Genomic DNA, 15,126 nt, shown 5'->3' on the forward strand with positions numbered 1-15,126 from the left:
TACTTCCGACTTCCTAGTTTTCCAGCATTGAATATTATATCAGTAAATATATCAGATTTCTAAACCTTGATAATCAAGTTCACGCATGGTTACGTCAACGCATCAACATACGCGTTTGGCGATTGGCAATGAGAACGTTTTAAGCTTTTAGCGGGATATTGAGTAGGTACTTACTACTTACCCAACCCAATCCGGTAATAGTGTGGTAATAGTAACGGAACTGTACTATGTGCAATCAAATAATATTATTTATGTAAGGAAAATATCAAAAAACCTGCATGCCTAAAAACTCTCCCAATGTTCTCAAAGGTGTGTGAAGTCTGCAAATAAGTACTTGGATAATAAATGGCCTAATAAACCTTTCTCATTGTGAGAGGAAACCCGAGCTCAGTGGGTAAGCTGTCGTTTAAGATTTTGTATACTTACTTAGGTAAAAATAAAACTTTATTGCCACTGTGGTGATGAATTACAACTGTAATTTGCAAAGTACGCAATTTTATTACTAATAATAATAAAAATAGGCATGTACTTACTCCAAGGTTTCATGTCGTGAGGTAAATAAAAGTTATCTATTTTTCAAAGTTGTGAGCATAATTTTTGGAGAAGATCACGTAAAAGTTGCGTTTTCTGATGCGAACGTGACAATTGCGTTTGATTTATAAACACTTTACACATCGCTAATCACACAAAAAAAAGCAATAAGTAGGTATGTAATGTACAAAATATTATGTATTTTTTAAAACGTAAACGTTTTAAACTTTTTAAGTTAATTAATGCCTTGAAGAACATTCTTCAGTAATTAATTGGTCAACTGGTCACGCAGAATAAGATGAGGCCTGCTTGTCTTGAAGCCATCTAAATTGTAGGTATAGGTACCTATCTACCTAGTATCACCGTGAGACAAGAAGTATAAAGAACTACCTATCTCTCTGACGACCTCTGGCGCAGTGGCGAGCGCTCCGGTCTTATACCTAAGTTGGAGTTCCGAGTTCTATGCTTGGTAGCACGCTACTGCGTGTCTAGGTACAATAACAACAATATTAAGTCAATATTTCCATTCATTTTACGTACCTAGTAGTACGTAAATCAACGATCTCCGTGTACTATTTATTCCAATACACAATGTAGTAAATACTCACGCTTGACTACATACTGCGTAAAATGGCGCCATCTCTAGTAAACAGATAACAGAAACTGCATCGCAGGCGACGAAGAGCACGACGTATCGGATATGTCTCCCTAACCACCGGATATGACACCCAATCACCAGATTTAACCCCAAGCACAGCCACGTAGTTGGGTGGTTATTCTAAGCACGTAGTGATGAATCCATTTGCCTCAAGGCCGATCCCGAAGAGTTACGGCCTTAACCCATTCGAAAGTACTTGTAAAAGTACCACTACTAAGTAAGTAGTACCTTTTCAAAATAAATAAATACTTAAACATTTCTTTTTAATTAATTACCTAATTAAAAAAAATGTTTATTTATTTATTTGGAAAAGGGCTGAAATATACAGGTTCCTCGAGATACCTGTGAGGACACGCCCAGGCAAGGAGGCTAGGCATCGAGGCCCGTACTTCTTCGGCAGACTTAATTTTTGTCTATATAGGACACCACAACTGTCGGACACGGCTTAGCGAACGTACAGTTCTGAATGCAGCTGTTTGCGTCTTCCTGTTTTTACGTCAACCAGTCCAGTCACATAAGAGGGTATTTACCTATAGCCCGAGAAATACACCTACGACGGCGCGGCGGCGCCGCTTGTCACCTATCTCTTATGAGAGAGAGAATTTATTAAGATCTAAGGTTATAATCTATAGAACACACTTTGACTTTGCTTTGACTTAAGTTTCAGTTAAAACGAGACAGATTTATACCAGCGGTATAACGCTGTCTCGTTTTAACAGTGTCTTAAGTCTGAGCAAAGTCAAAGTGCTCTCTAAAGATCTCAGTCTAGAGTTAGGCGGCGCGCCGCTTCTCGTCGTTCATTTTTAAAATAGAGAAAATTAAGATCTAAGAGTAAAAGAGATAGAGAGAAAGATATGTTATATTAAATTGACCACAGCACTGTGTGAGCTGAACCCACCTATGAAATACTTACAAAAAATAGCAGTAGTATTACGGCCAATTCCAAACTGTAGCTATTTGCTAAGCTGTAAAAATCTAATAATGTTTACATAAATAATTCAAATGTTTATGTAAATTCATTGCTTACCTGTGATCTTCAAGTAAATTATATATCGGATATGTATCTGGAGTAGGTAAATAGATTATAGAATTGTTATTAGAGTCATAGCTGCGGGGTGTCCAGATGAATTATTACACTTGTGATGGGTACGATTAGTTAGTTTTCTTTAGATTTTCTCTTTGCTATAACGAATTAGGTAATATTATGTTTAATACATAATTATTATATTATAAATTTGCGAAAGTGTGTCTGTCTGCTAGCTTTTCACGGCCTCATAGTTTAACCGATTTCGATGAAAGGTACAGAGTTTGCTATCATTCCAGGAATGGACATAAGCTACTTTTTATCCCGGAAAACCAAAGAGTTCTCACGGGATTCTTCATCTGTTTAACCGATTTATATTAAATTTGGTACAGAGGTAGCTTGTGCCCCAAAAATTGGCATAGGCAACTTTTCATCCTGGAAAAGCAAGGAGTTCCCATGGGATTTTTAAAAAACCTAAATCCACGCGGAGGAAGTCGGGGGAATCATCTAGTATGACATAATTAATTAATAATTGTTAATGATTTAAGTACATACATATAATATTTAAGTGAATAGATAGTTGTCCTAGAAAATAGGTGCAGAAAAAATGTTCTTAAGATACTATTTCACCTACTGATAATAATAATCGATATCCAGTAGCCCCAATTATTTACTAAGTCTTCCATATTATTATGACGTCAATTATTAATTTTATTATCATATTGGGAATGTCTTATAATTTGGGTCAGTAAATTTACAATGAAATTGCGTAAGGCTATAGTCATAATATTTGTTTTATTATTGTTCCCTTTTAGATAATTTATTGTTGCGTTTCTCAAGACAATAATATTATGTTTATCAGTCACAAGTGAGTACATTAACTCGTAGGTGGAGTTATATTATTGTTGACATACGGAGTTAAGAGGGCTCTCTCCGTCACTCGCTTCATACAATCGTAGTTCCAATTTCATTTGAATATTAAGCAACCAAAGTCTATGAAATTTTACAGACATATTCTAGAAACTAATATCTATGTCTGTGGTTTTCCAGATTTCTGTTAAAATATTCATTTATTTTTAGTAAAATTTAAAACACCACACAGATATTAGTTTCTAGAATATGTCTGCAAAATTTCATGGACTTTGGTTGCTTAATATTCAAATGAAATTGGAACTACGATTGTATGAAGTGAGTGACGGAGAGAACCCTGTTAACATGAAAGTTATGAAAAGTATTAGGTATAGCAGCTGTATTGCTTTCATAGGGCAGGAATTTATGTACCTAGGTATAAACCCTTTTGCGATTATGTGAGTTGTGACCCACCTGATTCCTTTGCTCGCAAGTTTATTCATCGTTAGGTATTACTAAGATTAGTTCTTAGGCAGATAGTAGGAGCTACTAAAATGATTTCTTGTAAGAAAATGTTAAACCGTTTTGCTATTGCCTATGGTAGTTATAAATAACCAGATTTGTACCTACTTGATAATAGATTAAGATTTTAATAATAAAAAATTTTTTCGGCAGATAAATCTTTATTTACAACAGAACATGTGAAACTACTCGTATTTACTTAACAAGTCAAAATAGGTCAAAATATATTGAGTAAAATTTACATAAACAAAAAACATATTCTGTTGTTTGATAGAATATAATATCATATCGCTTCCGTACTATTATTAAACTATTAACTGTAAATTTCCAATTTCACATACTTGCTTATAAATATTACAAACAATGATAACCTTATAATATAATTAGCTCTATACTGATTGACTCATTAGAATAAATTATTTGCTCAAGCCAAGTGAATATCCTGTAATAGACTTGTCAAGTTTCTAGTTAACGTATTAATCTTTAACTGAAACTGTTTAACTGAAACAAAATGTTGGAAAAATACCCGAGTACGGAACCCTGAGTGCGCGAGTCTGACTCGCACTTGGTCGGTTTTTTTTTAAATTTCTAAGTCTTTAGGTATATTTTACTCCTTACTCCACTTACGCCTTTGCTTGCTTCCACATAATATAAAAAAAAATGATTGTTATGCTTGCAATGTACTGAACGTACTGATTTATCAGTGTTTACGCCATTTGCATTCGTACGTTCACAGGCATCAATGAGTGACGCCGGACCGCGCCTCTGTCTTATCACTACATTTTATCAGTCACTATAGGTACCTTCCTCACACATCGGACTCGTACGATTTTAGATTCATAATAATAACATGTTATTAATATACCATTTATTGTTTTTATTTAATAATGTTATTATTTAAAATGTCCGCAACGTTTTTTTAAATCCCATGGGAACTGTTTGATTTTCCGGAATGAAAAGTACCCTATGCTTATGGGCAGAATCAAGCTATACCCAGAAAGCGAGCTGTCTCTGTAGTCTGTACCAAGTGGATGATACCTAAGTACGACATGGTCCACGTTAATTAAAGTTTGTTAGAATCGATTTTGATTTTCCAGGACATATTTATATAGGTACGTCGTAACTTGCCTTGTCTTACAAGTAGGTAATTTCCAGGTCTTACACTATCGAAAAAAGTTTTCTCTTACAACTTAATTTGGGCGTATTTATTAGAGCAAAACAATAAACGACCAATTAGGCGTTACTAATCATCATTAATCTGCCAAGTTTGTCCAATTGGGACAAGATAAAGTTAAGAATTAGAGAAAACGGTACATTTACTTATTTTCCGGTTTAAGGCACATTGGAGGGCAGTTAAAGCGTATCCACGCATGTTTTCTATAATTATTATTATTAAAAATTATTATTTTTACTTTATTTACCTAGCTTAAAATTGTACAATTAATTTATATTTTATGTTTTCTGATTGAATTATTTTATTTTATTTATGACGTTCAAAAAGTATACATTTGTACCTACTTTGAATAAAACATTTGAATTGAATTGAATTATTCCTTACCATTTTAGGTATCACAGACATGCTCTTTATACAAAGCATGTATAGACACCGACTAGATTACGGACCACGTACTACTCAAATACAACGGGCTATGTAACCAACGTGAACCTTCCCTCCTTAGTAATAGTCCCTTTCAAGCCCTTGCTTTATCTGGAGTGCGTTTGACTGGTTAGAGTATACGACTATAGGAAGCTGTATCTGAGGTCTACAAAAACGAAGAAAATTAAGAAAATTTTAAAGAAAACTGAATTTTAACACCTAATAACTAATTTCCCACTCTACCTCTAACTACACCTCTAACCGCACCTGTAAACGCACTTCTATTAACTTTTCAGTTATGCGCTTGTTTAAGCGGTGAAGGAAAACATCGTGAGGAAACTTGCATGCCTGAGAGTTCTCCATGTTCTCAAAGGTGTGTGAAGTCCGCCAATCCGCATTGGGCCAGCGTGGCAGACTATGGCCTAAACCCTTCTCACTCTGAGACGAGACCCGTGCTCAGTAGTGGGCCGGCAATGGTTGATCATGGAACAAATTTCCCGTGACTGCTGCAATCAGCGCGCGTTTGCAAGCGCATTCGCTTCATTTTGACAAACACATAGGTGTAGGTGCAGTATACTTTTAACATTTTAGAAAAGATGCGTCGCGTCGCGTCGCTTCGCTTTATCTTTGCGCCAATGTATGCTATGAGCCTAAAGGTACCTATTCAATTAATGAAGGCGAAATCTCACCGACGAGTGGGTCATTTGGAAAATTCGTATATACAGACCGGGTCACTGACTCCGTGAGTCAACTGTGGGTGTGGCCCGATCAAAGATTAATTTAAGTTGCAGATAGAACAATGCCGCCAAATTGGTGGTACAATAGCAAAATTGGATTTGGTAGGACTAAACATTGAGCTGTCATTTTCCACACAGGACTTTGTGAAAGGGACTGGTCTTTGAAAAGGGTAAACTGTTAACCTCTGTCAATAAAGTTAAAATGTTGCTTGGTTAGTAAATAAATAGAAGTGGAGTCAATAAAAGTGTTTGGTTGCCAAGTTTGGCACTTTCGTTGCTTTAGTTTTAAGTTTACGTACCTACCTAACTAATATCACCACATCAATAATTTAATATCTGATAAAATAATTGACAGTTAAACGTGTACTGTGGTACCTTATTTGAATAATAGGCTTTGATTTTGACTTCAAAAGGACGTCTGATGATTGTATAGTTGAAGGATTTGAAATAAATAAATGTTGCATTATCTGCAACCAACCAAATAATTATACTTAGTTTTTTTAAGTTTTATTAATCTAGAATATTTCTTGATCCAAATAATTCAGTATCTTTGCGGTTCACATAGTAAAAAATCACATAAGTCTTGTAGGTAAGCTACATTTTACCTTAGTGTTATTTAAGCAAAAAAACATAAAATTTAAAGGCCAACTAAATTAAAAATAGTGAATGTTAAGTCGTTAAGCGAGATTGTCGTATCTCTTTCAAATAAAACTAAAAGAATTATATTCTTTGAACATTATTATGATTTAGCAGAGCGCGGCAAGCCTACCTGCACCTCACCTTGAAACCAAGTGCATGCAATATCCTTCCACAGCCAAACAGGACATTAATACCACCCAGTTTTACACTATTCTAAGCCTAAACATCTGGGTTATAGTGGTCAAGTTACCTTGAAGCGAATATGCATTTAGGTTATAAAAGTATGGGCAGGTTGACTTAAACTTGTTACCAAAGAAATCAGAGACGTGGTTACAACAAGTGTCAGATCAGTTTCAAGTAATTGGAGGAGCCAGACAAGTCTATATCGATCTAAATCTGCCAGAATGAAGAAGACAATGACTGGTTGACCTGGCTTGGAGATTTAGTTTTAGGTAGGTGGGTAGGTTAGGGCAGGACCTCCCAATCAAAAGTAGGTAGCGCTCCGGTATGAATAATTATGATTTGAGGCCTCAATTTTAGGATTTGAGGAATGAATGGATGAATAAATTAATTTTACTAAAGAGGCAAAGAGCAACGTGTTAGTAATAAAGACTTATTGTAATTTGTAAGTTACTTCTATTAATATCCTAGTGCTTCTATGAATGTGAGGACACAGAACACTGAATACGAAATAAGCTAAGCTGATTCCTAGTTCTATGTGTGAGCAAATGCTGAAGCGCTGCTGGGGTAACTCAAAAGTATCGCACATATTTTTTTTTTCTTTCTTTCTCTTCTTTTCGTTCAAAATAATATGTAGGTGTGACTGAGGTGTGAGTGCTTGGCTACCACCAAGCGATGAGTTCCGAGTAAGATGCTGTGAATATAAGGGGAATGGGTTTAATATCACTGCCATTTACCTACCTTCCAAGTTAGCCCGCTGACCATCTAAGATTACACCATTATTATTTATTATACTTGCGTGAGATCACAGCTCAAAATACACTCTATAGATATCTTAGTCGCACCATATTAGTTCCTTTTTTACTATTTTTTTGGTACAGAACGCTAAGAATTTACGTTTTACAAACATGAGTAAAGCTTGAAGCACGCAGTTAGAAACAAACAAAATGCTTGAAAATAAATCACTTCGGTGATCGAATGAGTACAAATGACGCAGTGACGACGTCACCAAACAAGTTTACAAGATAGATCTTGATTTAAATATGACCGCCAAAGGGTCAAATGTCTCAAATCTGTGAAATGCGTCATTAAAAACCAAAACAGTTACTGCTTCACTGTTAATCTAGGTAAGGATGGATAGGAGGACGGCACAGTGGCATGCAAACTGCGTTCCTGTGTCGTCTCGTCATGACGCCGAAGGCCCCACATACCCCCCCGGAAACAGCGTGGTATCTACCTACTCTGCTTCCGGTAGGGATGCGTAAAAGCATTTCCCAGCGATAAAAAAAAAGGTTAGGATTACCAAAAGGAAACCGATTTAGAGCTATTAAAGAGGATTCAGAGTGGAAGGTTTTCTCATGATGTCAAGTGATATTTTAACATGTTTTTATTAACTCGTTTTCTTGACGATCTATGTGTTTGTAGATTATTATTTAAAACGCACATACCTACTAACTACGAAAAGTTAGAGGTGCCGGGATCGAATCAAATCAAACCAATCACCCGAATAGGAGGTAAAGGTGTTACGTACTAGTTCACCACCTATTTTTAGTCAAAGAGACCAAAATCGATACTTACTGCGGATTTAGTTTGCGAGCGTTGCATTGGTCAAAAACAGCTTTTTACTTAAAACTTTAAACCGTATTTCTCAGAACAAAAGTTCATCCGATGACCTCATGTTAATGGCGCCTATCACAATAAAAAAGGATTCCCATAACTCTTCCACGGTTAAGGCTATATCCAGCGCAGCGTTGGAATGCAGCAACAATCATGATTCAATACTAAGAAATGTGTGGAGCCAAGACAGTTTCAATTTACTTACCGGACCTCCAGAGATTAATATGAATTAATATTATATTGCTACTGCCAAAAGTTAACATAAACAGAGGTTGGTAACGGCTTTTTTTGAATCGTGCTCGTTTTTCACCCTCAGCGAGCGATGGAGAGAGCTATGCTCAGAGATTCAGTAGGTGAATTAATTTCATGTCTAGAATAAATACATCCATACTTAATACTACAAATGCAAAAGTGTGTCTGCCTGCAACCTGTGTGATTGAAGAAAAAATCAACAAATAAACACTTTCGCACTTATAATTACTTATAAATAAATAAAAATTAAAACATACACTTAAACAATTAAATTTGTATAAGTGTATCATTTGTTATTGTCTTTGTACAATAAAGTTGTTTAAATAAATAAATAAATAAAATACTTACAAACTAACAAACTCGACAGTGCGATAATAATTTACATAATGCAGTATGTTATGAGTCCAATCATTATAAGCATGCACTCATAAGTAACTAGCTAATAATCACTTTCTACATTAAAAAAAACTCCTTTCTAAATCGTCGCGCATTTGTTTCAATTAAACTGAGATTTAAACAGGTCAAAGGTTACAGCGTGGACCGAGATCAAAAACCTTGGAAAGTTGTAGTAAAAGACCGTTGAACTCATTCCTCCAATGAAATAGAAACTTCCCTATCGGAAGGAAGAAATTACGGAACTTCTTAATATTGAAAACATTTGCTTGTTTTATTAACAAAGCCGTTAATTTTATGTTTGCAACTTTTATTCAATTATTTTGCTCTACAATTATTTAGCGAAAGCCCGTTGAATGTGTCGGTTTAATAAAGAGCCATATTTCTTCAATAATTTTTAACCCCCGACCCAAAAAGAGGGGTGTTATAAGTTTGGTGTGTGTCTGTGTATATGTCTGTGGCATCGTAGCTCCTAAACTAATGTACCGATTTTAATTTAGTTTTTTTTTGTTTGAAAGGTAGCTTGATCGAGTGTGTTCTTAGCTATAATCCAATAAAATCGGTTCAGCCGTTGGAAAGTTATCACATCTTTTCTAGTTACTGTAACCTTCACTTGTCGGGGGTGTTATAGATTTTTAATTTACACTTGTTGCTAGCATAAATAGCCATGCTCGAACTATCTCCCCGTAATCAAATCATAAATGAGGAGATCCGTTTAAAAATAGTTTAAAAAAGTGTACAATGGTACCCAATATGAATAAATAATATTATGCTGCTTCAAGTTAGTTTTGTACTACACCTAAAATATTTTAACTAAGTTATAATATTATTTATTATCTACTTTATAGACTACCAACATCTTGGAAACAATAATTACGATTGGCATTTTTATTAAGACGGGTCTCTCCGTCACTCGCTCCATACAAACGTAGTTCCAATTTCATTTAAATACTAAGCAACCAAAGTCCATGAAATTTTGCAGACATATTCTAGAAACTAATATCTATGCCTTTAAACCGAACATTTTAACAGAAATCTGGAAAACCACTTTCCAGATTTCTGTTAAAATGTTCGGTTTCAAAGTTACGCAGTCTTAAAAATTCACATACAAATCTTTGAGCCCCTGTAATTTTAAAACTACATATTTAAAAAAAATCTAAAACATCACAGGCACAGATATTAGTTTCTACAATAGGTCTGCAAAATTTCATGGACTTTGGTTGGTTAATATTCAAATGAAATTGGAACTACGATTGTATGGAGTAAGTGACGGAGAGAGCCGTGTTAATGTCCATTTATTTTAATGTTAATAGTATTCGTTTCGTTTAGCTACCCAATTGGGATAACAAATGACCCGTTTCCATAACTGAATGCTTCAAGGACTTGGAATGTCTTCCATTATTATCAATTTGCGAGCATCTTCTGGTTAACCTTGACATTTCGTTTAACGAGACATCAGTCTTAATATTGTAGACCGGGAGCCCGTGGCTGTAGGTGCTATATACGAGTACAAGATACCAGTCTGTAAGGACTAAGGAGTTATCGGTGAAACCTGCCCGTAGAAACGTGCGAGCGGTTTAGTGAATGTACTTAACGATATTCTAAAAATTTTTTTTCAAAAAAAAATATATTTCAATATTGACCTCAGATAACTTAAAAAGGTAAAAAGGACGACAGGAGCTTTTCTCTGTGAACTTAATTTAGGTGGCAGGCGTTAAGTATAGTTATAGCTGTTGTTTTCGAAAAAAATACCATAAAAGGAGCTAAATAAAAATCGACACAGCACAGCACGTGCTTTATATTGTCATGTATGAATTGGGGTTTCTTACTTCATCAGGGTCATATAAATAACAAGGCTGTAAATGAAGTTCTTTGCCAATTCAAGAAACATAGAAGAATCACAACAAACTTTCAGCTTTTGATAAGCACCTTATCAAAAAATTCTACTGGCTCTTGTGCCATTAGGGCAAAGTGCTGCTATTACGTGGTACTTTTGCACCCGAGAAAGTAGGCGAGGTGTTATTAGATACTGTTTTACTTAATTTGATTGCTAGGCTGGCCTGAATCGTCTGCAGTCTGGGACAGTCGTATCTAAAACTCGTATAGTCGTATCTATGTCTATAGTCGTAAATAAAAATATTTTAAGACAATTTTTTTTGTCAATGACAAGTTCCCTTGTGAGATCCAAGGTTACGCCTGATGGGTACATAAACAGGATTAACCTCAGATTAACATAATATTACTAATTACCAAGCAAAGACATGATAAAAGTTTTTCATGGAGCGAATGCCATCTGATCTTGGTAAAGTATTAATAGGCTGGCAAGCCTATTTTGGGTAACCTAGTTGAAAAGCAATAATGAGGTCTAACGATGGACCGAAGTGTAGAACATCCTTCCGGCATCCGCATTTCCTGCCACATCCATACTAATCCATATCCATACTTCTTTACTTCCTTAACCATACCTAATTTATAAATGGAATCTGGGTCTGTTTGTCTGTCTGCTAGCTTTCCACATTCACTCTATTTTGATCCCGGGAAATCAAAAATTTCCGGGAATTTTTAAAAACCTAAATCTAAACCTTGTAAATTACTAAAAACATGCGTTTCTACATAGTCATATTATGAGTGAATCATTATCAACCCATTGTCGGTTGTCAGTCACTACTGAGCACAATTTTCCTCTCAGAATGAGAAAAGGTTAGGCCATGTTTGCCAGGCTAGCCCATTGCGGATTGCTAGGCTTCACACACCATTGAGGACATTATGGAGTCTCAGGCATGCAGGTTTCCTCGCGATATTTTCCTTCACCGGTAAAACAGTGATATTTAATTGCATAACATGAGTATGTGCTTGCAATTAATAATTGTATTCAATGCGTAAGTAATAAGTAGGTCCTAATACCTAACGATCTTATTTCCACAAAAGGTATGAGGAAATGGAGCTTGTTTCTATATGGAGTTTATCTACTTTACATTACTCATAATACGGGTAACCATAAATCAAGTTTATCCCAGATTAATCTCGTCCATTGTCAACATAGAACATTAGCACTGCCGTAAAAAAAATCTTATCACTTTTTAAATATTTTTTTTCAGGAAACATAAAATTCATATTAAAAAGATGAAAGAACTGCTTGAACCTTTGTCAGGAAACGTACCTATATACCAAAGAGATCTACGTCAAAAGTAGAGTGCCTTTTTCGGAACGATTTTGTCCTTAAACTTAAAATTATGGAGTAACAGTCTGTGTTAAGAAATATGCATTACGCGTAGCTCATTTAAATCCAGCACATTGCTCCTTAAACCTTTGTCCTATCTATCCCTAATTTTATTTAAATGTCTATGGTAAAACAACAAAAAATCTTCAGAGGTCAATAAACGTGTAAAAATGGCAAATTATTACCCCTAAAGAGGTAGTAAATAGGCCACACTGTATAATGAAAACATTTTCAGATGCTCGGGACATTTTCCACTCGACAAGGATTCCGAGTACAACATTATACTGTCATTTATGGTTAGGGCTGCCAAGATCTCTTATATCCATACTAATATTATAAAGTGCGAAAGCGTGTCTATCTGTTAGTTGCCTTTCATCGCCAATCTGTTTAAAAAAAAATTACGATTACTTGCATACGAGTTTAGGCTATACATTTTTTATCCCGGAAAATTAATAATATCCTCACGAGATTTTTTTAAACCTACAGCTACAAGTCGTGGCTAGTATCTAGTAAGAGTATAAGTAAAGGATAAAACTGACTAACCTAAACTGAAACTAACGATTTAAACGTGTCATTCTTGAGTTTCTGTGGGAATATAGGATTAACACCACTCAAAATATCTAAAGTTGCTAGCCAAGCGAAGCTCGGTAGCACCCAGGTAGATACTAAATATTTATGAGCATAATAAGCCAGTACAATTAGAAATCACAGTACAATTCTTTGATTGTATTCTATCTAAGCTCTTTTGAATCGTCAACAATTAATAAGATCGAAGAAAAGATGACAGCCCTAACAATTTGCATCAGAGGGTTATTGCCCGAAAATACCGAGTTTAAGTTAGTTTATTGTCCCTTTATATAGTATCTTATGGGATTAAATGACGGGTATTAAGGCACCTTAATGCCAGTAAATAATATACTATTCTACATTAGAAAATCTGTTTTGAGTGGATGCGGTATTTATTTAATTCATCGATAGTTTATACTTACTTATTTAAATTGATGATATTAAGTTATTGATATTAAGTTCCACTTTAACTTTAGTAACATAATTTATAGATAAACATTACTACCCATCACTACCCATATTATAAATACGAAAGTGTGTTTGTTTGTTGATTACAGGTTTGTTGGTGTGTCCTTCAATAACGTCGCAACCTTAGGCCGCAACTGATCGACGTGATTTTCATTCATAGGTGAATGAAAATCTGGAGAGTGTCATAGGCTACCTTTTGTCCCTGAAAATCAAAAAAATTCGACGGGATTTTAAAAACATAAATCCATCCGAATGAAGTCGCGGGCACTTATCTAGCTATTAATTATGAAATATATCGTTAATGCTTTGAAATGATTTTTTTTGTGTCATATGAAATTTCAAAATTCCAGAAGACCTTGTATCTAAGCAATACTTTATACTACAATAGTGTTTAATTACACACTTATAATCACGTTTTCATGACTGTTACTATCTTACTCAAGTGAAATAGGCTAGGTGTCGACGTTCAAAAATCCTATGAGTTTTATACATGCTATACAAGTGTAAATTAAAAATTTATAACACCCCCGACAAGTGAAGGTTACAGTAACTAGAAAAAAGCTGATAACTTTCAAACGGCTGAACCGATTTTCTTGGATGATAGCTAAGAACACTCTCGATCAAGCCACCTTTTAAACAAAAAAAAACTAAATTAAAATCGGTTCATTCGTTTAGGCGCTACGATGCCACAGACAGATACACAGATACACACGTCAAACTTATAACACCTTCTTTTTGGGTCGGGGGTTAAAAATACCAATAAAATGTTAAGAGCACATCAGGTGAAAATAAACAGAAAAGAAATAAATATTAAAAAGCATAAAACGATAAAGTTCTAGAAAAACTGGTCAAATGTCAGTTAAGTAAGAGCACACAATAAGAGAGGGTTCCCATGCAACTTGCAAAAAATTTTGGTGGTCATTATTATTTCTTAAATGACAGTTTTTGCAAAAAACCGGCCAAGTGCGAAATCTGAAAAAAAAAATGAAATGTACGCTAATGAACCCGTGAGCCAGGCTAGGTAGGAATTTAGGACTAAACTCAATTTAATAAAAAAATGACAATCTCCTAGCCTTTATATTGATACCTAATTACCTATTGAGTTTTCTCCTATACCTACCCAGTAAGTAGTTTAAACGCATCATTATAAAACGTTTATGTTATCATATTTCGTATGGGTAGTAAAACACGTTCCTGAAAGTTAGGTATTTACTCAGCTGAACCTTGAACAAATTCAAAACCGTCAGCAAATATACCTACTATACCGGTTGTATTATACTTAATTAATAATATTGCATGTGAAATATTAGGTATCTCTTTTATTTATCTCCATAATGTGCAACTGAATACATAGGTACCATAGTTACACAGGCACCAAGTAAATATATATTTACAGTACATAAAAAATGAGCTCAATAGCTCAACCGGTAAAGGAGTGGACTGAAAACCGAAAGGTCGACGGTTCGAACCCGGCCCGTTGCACTATTGTCGTACCTACTCCTAGCACAAGCCTGACGCTTAGTTGGAGAGGAAAGGGGAATATTAGTCATATAACATGGCTAATATGATTTAAAAAAAAAAAACAAATGTTAAAAAAAATCATTAAAAACAGATGTGCAGTGTGCACCATGCTTTAAATTATAAAAAATGTTAACTCACACTTATTTGAGTTTGCTGTGAGAAAACCACAAAAGTTTACACAAGTGTAAATTAAAAATTTATAACACCCCCGACAAGTGAAGGTTACAGTAACTAGAAAAGAGCTGATAACTTTCAAACGGCTGAACCGATTGTCTTGGATTATAGCTAAGAACACTCTCGATTAAGCCACCTTTCAAACAAAAAAAAAAACTAAATTAAAATCGGTTCATT

The sequence above is a fragment of the Maniola jurtina genome, chromosome 13, assembly GCF_905333055.1.
Source record: "Maniola jurtina chromosome 13, ilManJurt1.1, whole genome shotgun sequence".
In the NCBI taxonomy this organism is placed as follows: domain Eukaryota; kingdom Metazoa; phylum Arthropoda; class Insecta; order Lepidoptera; family Nymphalidae; genus Maniola; species Maniola jurtina.